This window comes from Anolis sagrei, chromosome 1 (assembly GCF_037176765.1).
Source record: "Anolis sagrei isolate rAnoSag1 chromosome 1, rAnoSag1.mat, whole genome shotgun sequence".
NCBI lineage: Eukaryota > Metazoa > Chordata > Lepidosauria > Squamata > Dactyloidae > Anolis > Anolis sagrei.
Window position 1 is genome coordinate 288,339,218 of NC_090021.1, and position 13,217 is coordinate 288,352,434.

Consider the following 13,217-nt stretch of genomic DNA (forward strand, 5'->3'; position numbering starts at 1 on the left):
TATTACCACAGCTAAATGCATACATAGCCCTTTATGATAAAAAAAGTCAATTTTCTAGTCAAATCAATACAACTGTATTGACTCAATGTTACATGACTGCCCTCCATTACTCAAATTAAACTTTCATTGGAATAGCTCAACTAATGATAGTGTGGTGGATGGGCAACAAGATACTTCCATCTTGTACTTTGTCTATAACAGTGGTTCCCAACCTTTTTTTTTTTTGACCAAGGACTAATTTGACCTGGGACAAGTTGACCAGGGACCACTTGAACAGAGACCGCTTTGACTAGGGACCAATTTGTCCAGGGACCACTCTCCAATATTAGTACCCCCCTCGGGGATGAGAAGGCCGGGGTACAGGTGTACAAAATAAATAAATAAATAGGTGGCAGGACAGATGACCAGGGACCACTTGAACAGAGACCGCTTTGACTAGGGACCAATTTGTCCAGGGACCACTCTCCAATATTAGTACCCCCCTCGGGGATGAGAAGGCCGGGGTACAGGTGTACAAAATAAATAAATAAATCAGTTTTTGGTTAGCTTTATATTTGGTTTGGTTATTTGGGGACTTGATTCAGAAAACTGCATTGGATAAACCACATCAGCTCTAGTTTCTGATACAGAACATATGTCATCCAGTAATTGCCATCTGCTTGCCCACAGAAAACCATAATTAATAATTTAGAGCTGATGTGGTAGTAGTAGTCTTTCGTGGGTAGTCAGCCTCTCCCCTCTCAACATCTCCATTGCTTCTGCACTATAAGAGGGTTTCATGAGACCAGTTGCTCTCATTGCCATGTGGTTTTGAGGCAACAGTATAGTAATGGTTCATTTTTGCAGGCCACTGGTGTTCCACGGACCACAGGTTGGGAACCAGTGGTCTATAAGTATACCTTGTCATTTTTTTAAAAAAAAGCTCAGCTTCATTTGCATGAGTCTAGTACCAAGTCTTCGAGTCTTGTAATATTGTACTATTGCATATGCAATATTACAAATTACACATGTCATCTTGGTTCTAATATGAAAGTAACATTAAAACATTCCTTAATGCAATAAGAATCATGAGAAAACAAATGGAATAGCTCTTTAATAGAAAAGGTTAAAGTATCTAATCACGTTTTATTTTATAGTTAACAACTAAATGAAAATTGGCTTTAGAATCACAAAGGACACAAAGCTGTTCTAAAACAAACATTCGCTTTCAAAGTCAATGGTAAGAAGTAATTTTGGAATTCCATCAACAGAATTCCCTGGCATTGGCTGCCTAGGACACCTCTCTCTCCCCATAAGCTTTTCTTCCTATTCTAACACACATTAATTATGTATTTCATGCTAAATATGTGATAAATGCTTCACATGCAGGCATCTCCTACTCGGCTGCCCATTGCTAATTTTACATCTGAAGAGCTTAACATCAGAGGCAGGCAGTTTTTCACATGGGCAGCAACTCAGGATATGGAATTACATTTGGTGAAGCCAGTGTGGACTGTTATCAGCTACAGCTATTTTAAGACCATAGCTGACAACTTAAAAAGGGAAAATCATTCAATTTGTGATTACAAGACTTCCTGAGAGAGCTTCTCTACATTTTTCACTTTAGTTGATGGGAAGATGATCAAAGGGTAGTGTGTCCTATGCTGAGATTGAACGTAGCCACCAAAGTACTTTAATCTTGCCTTTTACCTGTCAAGAGTGACTTACTAAAAGCGCCTTCTTCCACACTAAGATTTTGCAGGTTCTGTTGCCTCAGATTTGCAGGGGAATTTGTGGATGAGAGCCTAAACAAGAAAGATCCTTTTATTGAATTATGTCCCCTTTGCTTAGCAGGGTCATCATTAAATCGCCTGGTTCTAGCAGAGTATATTGCTATATGAGCACAGCCTATCTGCTCTACACAGAAGTAATACTGCTGGTATAATAATAATAATACTCCTGATCTCAGAATCGTCTTAAAAAACAATGTGGATAGTCAATGTTGCAATCCCAGGAGACAGCAGGACTGAAGAGAAACAACTGGAAAAGCTGACACAATATGACGATTTAAAGATCGAACTGCAAAGACTCTGGCACAAACCTGTAAAGGTGGTCCCAGTGGTGATTGGCATACTGGGTGCAGTGCCTAAAAACCTTGGCCTGCACTTAAACACAATTGGCATTGACAAAATTACCAACTGCCAGCTGCAGAAGGCCACCTTACTGGGATCGGCATGCATTATTCGCCGATACATCACACAGTCCTAGACACTTGGGAAGCGTCCGACATATGATCCAATACAACAGCCAGCAGAGTGATCTTGTCTACTGTGGACTCATCTTGTTGTGTTTCAAATAATAATAATAATAATAATAATAATAATAATAATAATATCTTGCCTATCTTCATGACAGCATCTTCCCTTGCGAACTTGCATGATCTCTAAGATCTTCTGGGGAGGCTCTTCTCTCACTCCCAACCCTGTCTCAGGTACGGTTGGTGGGGTTGAGAGAGAGGGCCTTCTCAGTGGTGGCCTCCTGACTCTGGAACTCCCTCCCCAGGGAGATTAGGCTAACACCCACCCTGTCCATCTTCCACAAAGACCTAAAGACATGGATGTTCCACTGTTCTTTTGACTAGACAATTCCCCAGATAGTTTGGCCCCAGTTAAGACCTAAAATCTTACCATTGCACTTTACTATTGTTCTGTACCCAAAGTTATAATGTTCTATCTTACATTGCCCTCTTATGTCTACTGTTGCCATGTGACTTAGGCACTTTATCCATCGGCCCTATCCTCACAATTGATTTGCACCAGCCCGCACACTCGTCCCCAGAAATGGATAGAAACACAGTGATAACACCCTGCCATAAACATAGATTTACTCTGGCAACCCCAAATAGATTCTAATAATGTCACCCACAGTATCAGGAATAAAGGTATTTGTTCATTTTCTAATGTCTTCAGTGAGGGCTTCTGCCATCACTTGTCTTCTGCACTTTGCATAGTACAAACAGTGCACTCTGTATGAGGTATATGAAACTTAAAATGAATTTAATGTTTAGATGTGTCTCCCATCTCCAATATGTATATGCAAGTATTCCAAGATCCAGAAAAACCCAAAATTCAGAACACTTCTGGTCCCAAGCATTTTAGAGAAGGGAAATTCAATCTGTATTTGTATTATTCTTTCCTTCCACTGTGCATGTATTTGTATTACAAGTTGCATGTCTTTGGCAAGGCTTTAAAAATTGTTCTTCTGCCTGTAAATTGCCATGTACATCAATGTTGCTATATTATATCATTATTATTGCTACTGTTATTGTTGTCGTTATTAGCATTGATGCTGTTGCTGCCACTGCCTAGGGACTAATCACAGCCAACCAAAATATATAAACTCTAAAAAGAGAGCACAGCTGCAAGAGTAAGTCCCCTAATGACATTGTAAGGGATTTTCCTCAAAACTAGTTAAGGGTTAAATTCTTCAAGAGCAGATTTTCCAAGTCTGTTCTGCTCCAGAATAGTCCCTCCAGCTGATATCATTGGCATTTTAAAAAAACAAACCCTCTGTTAATGCAAAAATATATCTAAAGTGACTGTGAGTTGGCAGTTTGATGTGTTAGACATCCATATAACTTTCTTGATCTGACTTGTGCATTCAGCCTTCTCCCTCATATTTTCCTGAAACTATTTCTGAAAAAAAAATATTCAGGGACAAATTACAGAGATATAGGTCCAAGAGCCAATTCTGTTTTTACCCAACTATGTTGGGGAGGGGCTCAGTTAAAGTAAAGAGGGAAAACCATTTTTAACCTAAGAGCAAAATTCAATTTCAGAGAAGCATGGTTGGGGAATGAGATAGAGGGCTAAAGGAAAGGAATGTAGTTTTAGCTTAATTATTACTGACAGTAACTAAGCCATAGGGCAGTGGTTTCCACTTTTTTAGTCATCCAGATGTTTTGGATCCAGAATTCCTGACCTTTGACCAAGTTAGCTGGGGTTTCTGGGATTTAAAGTCTCAAATACCTGGAGGAACAAAGACTGAAAACAACTGCTTTAAAATACGAATCTCAGCATTTAGAAAAGAGAAAATGAATAACTTAACCACAGTACTATGGGAAAGGGTGTGTGGCAAGACTGGATTCTAACTCCAGTTGGTGTTGTTGGCATATTTGATTGTAAGGCCAGAGGTTTCCCAATCCTCACTTAATATGTGAAAGATCTTAGTTCTTTGATAAAGGGTCGCCCATTCAGAATAACACACGGCAGTACAGAATTAACATGTTAACACGAGGAGCAGCTTTGTAAACATGGGACTTCAAATCCATTTTTTCACAACTGATTGATTTTTCTTCAATCCGTTTCATAGCTCACCTTGTCTCTCTGATAATGTGTTCTCAGCTTAAAAAGCTATCTGAGTTTTTATGGTATCATCATCTTCGCTGCCTCTTTTGAAGCTGACATTACTTTCTCTCCTGTCACTCAAACTCAGTATTAAGATCTTTGGCTCTTTCTTAACTCTGGCAATTGGAAAGCGCCCAGATTATTCTGCTTTACCCTCTTTTCTTCTGTCTTCTCTGAATGCTGTGAAAATGCAATTTGACATTCAGCAGCACTTGAATTAATTGGTTTAACTTCCACATAGATACAGAGGTATTTAATTGTCCTCAAAGCCAACATCTCACTGGGTGATTGAATCCTAGCTAAATCTGTCCTTCACAAACAACTTGGGGAAATGACAGTTTTTTTATAACTTCCTAAATTACAAGCAAAGATAGAGCCTTTCTTGATAGCTATGCACATATCTTACTGGCAGGTAAGTCTTGCACCAGCTTTGTTTACTTCTAGACACTAAGAAAACATTTTTTAAAAAATTATTCAGGCATTTAAAAATATCTGAGCTGTCTTAAATATTCAGCAGCAGTTTCTTATGCTGATATACCTTTGCATGTTGGCTGGATGTTTGTGTAGATTTCACATGATCTCATCTTCAACGTGCTTATGGGCTGAAATTGAACTGGTTATCATATAAGTTTTTTTCTTGAAGAAAATACAGTTTTCCCCTTTAAAATCTTGACGAATTAAAAACACAGAAAAAAACATAGTGCTTTTCATGAGCTTTGTTATGAGTGGAGCTGTAATGTCATCTAAAGCTTCAGAGGGTTTTCTGTTGGAGAGAAGGATTGCTGAAACAACACTGGCATCCTGCCTATTTTGGGGGCATGGAGGGATGTTCGCATTTTCTTTTCAAAAAACAACAACAGCAGCAACAAACAAGTATAAGAACAAGTATGGAAAAATTGCAAGGAAGAGAGAGATGGAAGGCATTCCAGTTCTGATTGCTGTTTTCTGTACTAGCTTCTCAGAAAAGGAATGACCATGGGAGCGAGGAGGGTGTGTGTGTAGCATTTAGCTGGAAACATTAGAGGAGTGACTGAACACATCTATCTATCTATCTATCTATCTATCTATCTATCTATCTATCTATCTTCTATACACATAATAATAGTGAAAATATGTATGTGTGAATGTCGCTCACTTTCACAGACAGGCTCCCAATTCCACAAGCAGCTATGGTTCCCACCTACGAGGAGCCACCAAAGGCCCTCCTTCCAATGACATTGCAGGTTACAGCGAGCACCGTGAACTTGTACACCCCTGCCAGTGTCCTCCACAAACACAATACTGCCCACCACCCAAGTGAAGGCTTTCATTTGGGAACAATTTCATCCTAGATTTTCTGTTTTTCCGCTACCACAGACATCCCAGTGTTTCTTACTCCCTCCATCGGTGTGGAATTTGCATGTGGAATTTGATCCCGCCCACTGCCTCTTCCTTAACCCTTTCCTACTCTTTTCTGTGGGGCACAGCAACCAGAGAGGAATTGATCAGCAACTGAACATACTGGAGGGGTTTGGGGAGAATTCACCATGATTTAGAGGAGTTATAGGTACTGGAATGTATAGTTTATTTGCAATCTAAGAGCACTACATCAGTAGTGATACAGGATTCTTAACATGTGGAGGATCCAAAAGAGTCCTCTCCAGTCTGGGAAGGTGCCCATCAGGTTTAAAACATTTTAATTCTACAGCATAGGTTTTCAGGATGGTTTACAAAGTTTTATGATGAGTATACTCATTCTAGGTCTTAAAAACTAAAGCCCATGATGTAAAAGGAAAAGGAGTGTGTGGCATAAAAGGGAGCTGGATGGACAGAAGCACTAAATCTTAGCTGTAAATTTCACACACACTTTCCATCACTGGAAGGAGTAGTAAAGCATGCCAACTATAACTCCTTTTAAACAGTCAGTCGTAGTCCAGCCACATTTGCCCATGCCTGGTAGCCTTAAATGTTTACTATTGTAACTATGTTTTTATTATTTCTTCTTTTCCACATTTATATCACCTTAAAATAGATCTTTTAAAGCTTCTCGGAATTTCACTGGACTGAAAAACAGGGCCCAAAGTGTTAAAAGATTTTTCTTTACAATCTCTGCATGAAACAAATATAACATTTCATTATCAGCCAATTGTGGATACATTATGCAGTGGTGTGGTTCCACTTTGTCACAGAACCATAGAGTTGGAAGAAACCAGACGGGCCATCATCCAGTCCAACAGCCTGCCATGCAATACTACATTTGCAGTTAACTTAGAGAGTCAAAACAATAACAATAATTTTAAAAGAGTAAAAACAACAATGATTCAAGAGGCACCTGAAACAATATGTCAGGGTACAGGTTTTGATGGATTAACTAACTTGATAACAGAATTCTACTTCATGGGGTAAACTAAATAGCTTTCAATTTTCTTGTACATGTTCCCCAAAACTTTGAAGAAACAAATAATTATTTTATGTAACCAGGGTAACTACAACGTAACCACAGCTAGAAGCTTTCAAAAGTCAATCTGGTTGTAATTCATTCATAACTTCATTCATATCTTCTCTTTTGTCTCCCATCTCTCAGGCTACACATATTACTGCAATACAGAATTATATCTATAGTGTGATAATCCATAAGTGCTAACATTCAAGGATACTAAAGTGCTCTTTTGGAGCAAAGAGTAATACTCTTGATTTTAAACAAGGCTTTAAAACCTTTTACAGAGCTTGGAAAACCTTTCTAAATAGTTTAATTCTGATTTTGTTAGATATCTTTTTCTTTTTTTACCCAGCATGATGCAATGCCATATATTGTCTAATGCAGTGGTTTTCAACTTGTGGGTCCCCAGGTGTTTTGGCCTACAGCTCCCAGAAATCCCAGCCAGTTTACCAGCTGTTAAGATTTCTGTAAGATTTCGCCAAAACACCTGGGGACCCACAGATTGAGAACCACTGGTATTAATGAATGCTGGAGTTCATCCTACAAGGTAGGCCATCAGAATGCAGCGATGAGTTCACTGAAGGTGCATCTACACTGTAGAATGAATGCAATTTGATGCCACTTTAACTGTGGCCCCTGTGAGGCAGCAGCATTCTTTATCAGGGAAGGTTAAAGACCTTGATTCCATGGCAGTTAGCGTAGTGTCAAACTGCATTCATTCTAGTGTAGATGCCCCCTCTGCCAGGTTCAGAAGGCCTTAGGAAAAGTAGCATTAGGATCAGGACGAGCATTTGGATCTCTACTGGCTTACTTGTTAGTATGGTGTGCAGACTAATTTACCTGTGAAAGCATGGTCTTTTTGGGGGGATGGGGGAAGGAGAGGAAGAGAGTCAGAGAGGATGCCAAGGAGCAGCAGAACCATGAGGCAACGGAAGAAGTAAGAGAACAGATGAACCCTGGATTGGAATGGAATTGAGGTTGAGGAGAAGTTATTGATTTGCTTAGCAAGAAGCCCTCAAACACACAATGTCAAGCATTTCTCCTCCCTCTATATCGGCTTGGTTTATGAAAAAGTTGTTGGATTTTTTCTGAAGTGCAGATACATTGTTATTCTCCTCTTCTTTTTATTGCATTTTGGATTCAAATTTTTGTATGTATTATTAATCGGGGTGAACTGCAAATAATCATTTCTTACTCCTTAGTGTGTTTCCTAGTTATTTATTTATCATGTCAGAAGTGAATTGAGAATACAGTTATGATGTATAAAAAAATGGCAAACTTGGCATTATATTAAATTTCCTTTGACCAGAAGCCAGCCACTTGGAGTGCCTCTGGTGTCACTGTAAGGAGGTCCTCCATTATGCATGTGGCAGGACTCAGACTGCATTGCAGTAAGTAGTCTATGGTTTGCTCTTCTCCACACTCGCATGTCATGGACTCCACTTAAGATTGGCACTGCGTCTCATGGTGCCAGGGCACAGTCTGTTCAGTGCCTTTCAAGTCACCCAGTCTTCTGTATGCCCAGAAGGGAGTTTATCATTTGGTATCAGCCACTGATATAGGTTCTGGGTTTTAGCTTGCAACTTTTGGATTCTCGCTTGCGAGTATCTCTGTAGATCTTAGAAAGCTATTTCTTGATTTAAGGCATTTGCTGATATTCGAACAGAGGATGCGCTGAAGATGTCAAGGCTTTGGTCCTTTCATTACTGGCTGCTACTTCCCAATCGATGTCAGGTGGTGCAATACCGACTAAACAGTATAATTTCTATAGCAGTATAGGGCGTCGGCATCCTGTGATAATGCAGCATGTCTCATTAAGAGTCTCTGTTTTAACGTAGTGAGATATATTCTACACTAGGCATGCATATTCAGCAGCAGTGTAGCAAAGCACAAGGACTGATGTCTTCACTGTATCTGGTTGTGATCCCCAGGTTGTGCGGGCATAGTTTCCTAGTGCTCGCAGAGAGATTTCATTCATATATATGTAAAATGCTTTCTCCAGCTCTCTTTCTCTAGGTATTCCTTTTCAATCATCCTGTTTTTACCACATATGGTAAGGTGAAGTCAAAAGACAATTGCTAATTCATGTTCTCCTGTTTTTGCTTAGAAAAGTAGAATAGTGGGATTATTAGATAACCAATATTTTAAATAGGAAATATCATGGACTGAACTGGGAATTTCTGGTTTTATCGCATATCCGCATAACCTTCGGAAATCATACTCTTTGAGTGGGAGTTTGGGAGGCAGAAGATGATGCACTGGTGCAGTTGTGCCAAATATGTTCAGGGGCCATCAAAGCATATCTGATTAACAATTCTTCACCCTTGATCTTTTCAGCCACTTCTTGCTGTACTTGTCTATCGATCACCATCCTCTATCTGCAATACATGCATCATTCCTTACTAACTTTTATGATCATTCCATATCATCTTTAACAGACAAGGAATTTGGGAAATTACTGAAATGTAAGTGGAAAGAACAGTGGAGAAATGCAAATCAGTAGCAAAATGGAACTGAGCTATTTGTAAAATGAACTCCCATGCAGAAAGGCAACAACAACAATTTCTGACCATGAATCTCTCCATGAATCGAGGAGGGGAACAACAGCATATTAAAATACAACACAAACCATCGGTTATAAACACTTACTATTAATTAAAAATACATCAACCAGGTAAAACACATATCAGTGTAAAAGAACATATAAAATCAATACATATATAACCATTGGTACATAATTTACAATTCATAATTGAACATTGATAGTTTAAAAATCATCTAGATAGGCCTGCTGGAAGAGACTGTTTTAAATTCAGACAGCATATTCAGCTATCAAATCTTTTCTGTTCATTCCACAGACTATAAGGAGCTTTCCCAACTTGACAGTTTACAGACATGATTTTGGAATCTCACTCTCTCCAGGCCATTCTCTCTCTAATCCCATATCTGTTGCCAAAAACAAGCATTTCAAGTAATGGATTAATTAGTGCTATTTCAATTAATCCAACAAGTTCAGTTATTAACCATTGGGATAAGGAACTGATCTAGTCATTTCTCACACTTAATATTAAAATTGATTTTTCAAACCTAATTTTCCAGGCTCTACCTTTTAAAAATAAAGAGAATCCAGTTCACCCCTGATGATGTTAGTAAACAATCAGGGAGACTTTTTGGTCACTCAAATAACTGATAACTTTTTCCTACAGGATATAATTTTATAATACATATATGACAATATGTGGACATGAATTTTGATTAGGTATGTACCATACTAAACACAGAATCTTTGACTATATTATTAAAAATGGCACTAAAATATTACTGAGAGGAGAAATAAGAATACAGGAAACTGAAGGCTTTGATAGGAAGTAGTCTCTGTGAGAAGCACTTTATAACTAGGCATAATACTAGGCTATCAATGTGTCAGAAAATATTACAGTAGAGCTTCTTGTTCTCTTTGTCACTATAACCTGGCATTTCCATTAAAGCTACATGTACCAAAGCTTCACAAATCAAACTTTTCTACAACACTATTTTTCACACTGAAAACGCTGCATTGATTTCAGTTAAGAATAGAGAGCAACAAGATAATGGTTGAAGTGGTTTTGGGGAGATATGTGTAGGTTTTGTGTCTTAACTATCTGGCTTTATTCATAGAATCGTAGAGTTGGAAGAGATCTCGTAGGCCATTCAGTCCAACTCCCAGCCAAGAAGAAGGAAAATCACATTCAAAGCACCCCGGCAGATGACCATCCAACCTCTGCTTAAAAGCCTCCAAAGAAGGAGTCTCCACCACACTCAGGGACAGAGAGTTCCACTGCTGAACAGCTCTCACAGTTAGGAAGTTCCAATGTTCAGGTGGAATACCCTTTTCTGCAGTTTGAAGACATTGTTCCGTGTCCTAGTGTATTCAGGGAAATGTAGTTTAGGGCAGGGCCTTATGAATTATCTGGCATAGAGCTCCTCTCTTCCCAAACCACATTTCCCAGAGTTCTGTACGGTTCCCAGCAAACACTGCTCCCTCTTTTCTCACCAGTCTTAATGGCAAGATTCCATTAATTTACAGAGGAAAGGCAAGGCACTAAAGCAGCCTTTTTGGCTTTGCTTTCTTCTTTGCACTGAATATGAAACTGACTTTGGGAACCTTCCAAGATTAATAAAACTAAAACAAAAAAAGTATGGGGTAAGTTTTGATTCCTAAATTTTTAGCACGGGCCATGCCTATGTATCTGACATCACCTCATAAGTACAAATTTAACGAATTTGATCTGAATTATGATGAATAACAAGAAAAGCACACCTCTAATACCTCTGTGTGTGTGTGTGTGTCTGTTGCTTCTATAATTTCTATATCATTGATATTATGCATTTTTCTATTATAATTTCTTAACAATTGATCCATCAGATAGCATCCATCTCTTAAGTTTTAACATACCAAATACAGAAATTAAACATATATTATTTATCTTATTTTTACAGATGGGGTTTTGAACGGCTTGTCTCTCCAGTTATACCAGGTTGAAGATTTAGAGGTAAGGATTCTAGATCTCTTTGAGATCTTGATGGGAAAAATCCCAGAATCTTAGTCTCTTTATCCAATCTCCCTTGATGTCATTTACTTTGCAATTTGTTTGCATATTACTCTAATTAGTTGTCAGACCTGATAGGCTTCACAATACAATAAAAAGTGCAGTATCTCTAGTCCACTTGTTTCAATTTTCTATGCATAACAGATCTGGGTTTTTAAAAATATTTTCCCTTGGTTAATACAATTCTAAAGTACTTTTGTCAGTTTTACTAAGGGTGATTTTATGAAAAGTACTTGGAATAGGTATCTCAACTCTGGAAGTAGAATAGTTTTGAATGTTGTTGTTCTTCCTAGCCAAAATACACTGATTTCCCCCCACATCTGACATTTCCATTTGATTGCCTTTACAGGAGGAGGAAAATTAGCTGCAAAAAATCCCCTGAAGACATCCCAAAGTCTCAGAGAAACCCCAGGAGTGGAAAACAAATTTGTGATAAACTTTTGGTGTTCTTGTCTCATCAATTTTGCTGTGTTGACTCAATATCTTAAAGACTGCCTCTAGGCTATGGACTGGGTTAGCCAAGGCAATTGCTAGATCATCAGCAAACAAATCTAGATTTATCGTTAAGTTTTTTAAATAGTAGATTCCACTAACGTCCAGATCTCTCTTGACTGCAGACACCAAAGGTTGAATAACAAGTGGGGAAAGGGGGCCCTTCCACATAGTCCTATATTCCAGAGCATCAAGGCAGAAAATCCCACATTATCTGAGTGTGTACTCAGATAATCCAGTTCAAAGCAGATATTGTGGAATTTTCTGCCTTGATATTCTGGGATATAGGGCTGTCTGGAAGGCCCTTGTTTATACATTTATTCTAATGCTGTTGCTCATAGTATTTGGTTTTGGTATTTGGTATTTGCTTGTATGATGGCATGCATAATAACTCTTATATACATTCCAATCATTTTGGTCAATTTCTGGCCATTCCTGTTTCACCATTGCCTCACCATAAGGTACTACCAGTGAATTCTATAAACAGAAAGATGGAATAACCATGGGGAACCAGTCATAGCAAATTTCTACATGGAACACTTTGAAAAATAAGCCTTGGAAACCACAACAAAAAAGCCCACTACATGGTTCAGATATGTGGATGACACTTTCACTATTTGGAACCATAGAAAAGAAGAACTAAACAAGTTCCTGGACCACCTCAACAGCATCCAATTCACCATGGGAAAAGAAAATGGAGGAAAACTGTCATTGGATTGTTGTAGGGTTTTCGGGTTATATGGCCATGTTCTACAAGCATTCTCTCCTGACGTTTCGCCTACATCTATGAGACCTCACAAGCTCTGAAGATGCTTGCCATAGATGCAGGTGAAACACCAGGAGAGAATGCTTCTAGAATATGGCCATATAGCCCGAAAAACCTACAACAACCCAGTGATTTCACCCATTAAAGCCTTCGACCATACATTAAACTGCCATTTTTAGATGTCCTAGTCATCTGTAAACCCAATCAACAATTGGGCTGCACAGTTAACAGAAAACCTACAAATGGATAGATACCTACAAAAAAACTCCAACCATCACCCAAGTCAAAAAACGAAGCACAATTAAAGTCCTGGCAGACCATTCAAAAATAATCTATGAACCCCACCGCCTCCAAGGTGAACTGAACCACCTAAACTGGGTTTTACAGGCCAATGGATACTCAACCACAGACATCAGAAGAGCTGCAAGAGCAAGAACAAGCCACGAGAATAAAGACAAAGATCCACCAAGAGGAAAAAGTGTTGTTGCCCTACATCAAGGGAATCACTGATTGCATTGGGAAACTGATGAAGAAACACAACATACAAAATATCTACAGACCTACTA

The 13,217-nt window shown here is 38.7% G+C and overlaps 1 long non-coding RNA gene across 1 annotated transcript; it reads left to right on the forward strand.

Annotated features, from left to right (window-relative positions):
• Positions 1-8,828: 8,828 nt before the first annotated feature.
• On the forward strand, positions 8,829-12,595 carry LOC137095959 (uncharacterized). The gene is made up of 4 exons (XR_010909104.1): positions 8,829-8,857; positions 10,462-10,662; positions 11,284-11,336; positions 11,743-12,595. It is a non-coding gene; the product is annotated as an uncharacterized lncRNA (long non-coding RNA).
• Positions 12,596-13,217: the final 622 nt, after the last annotated feature.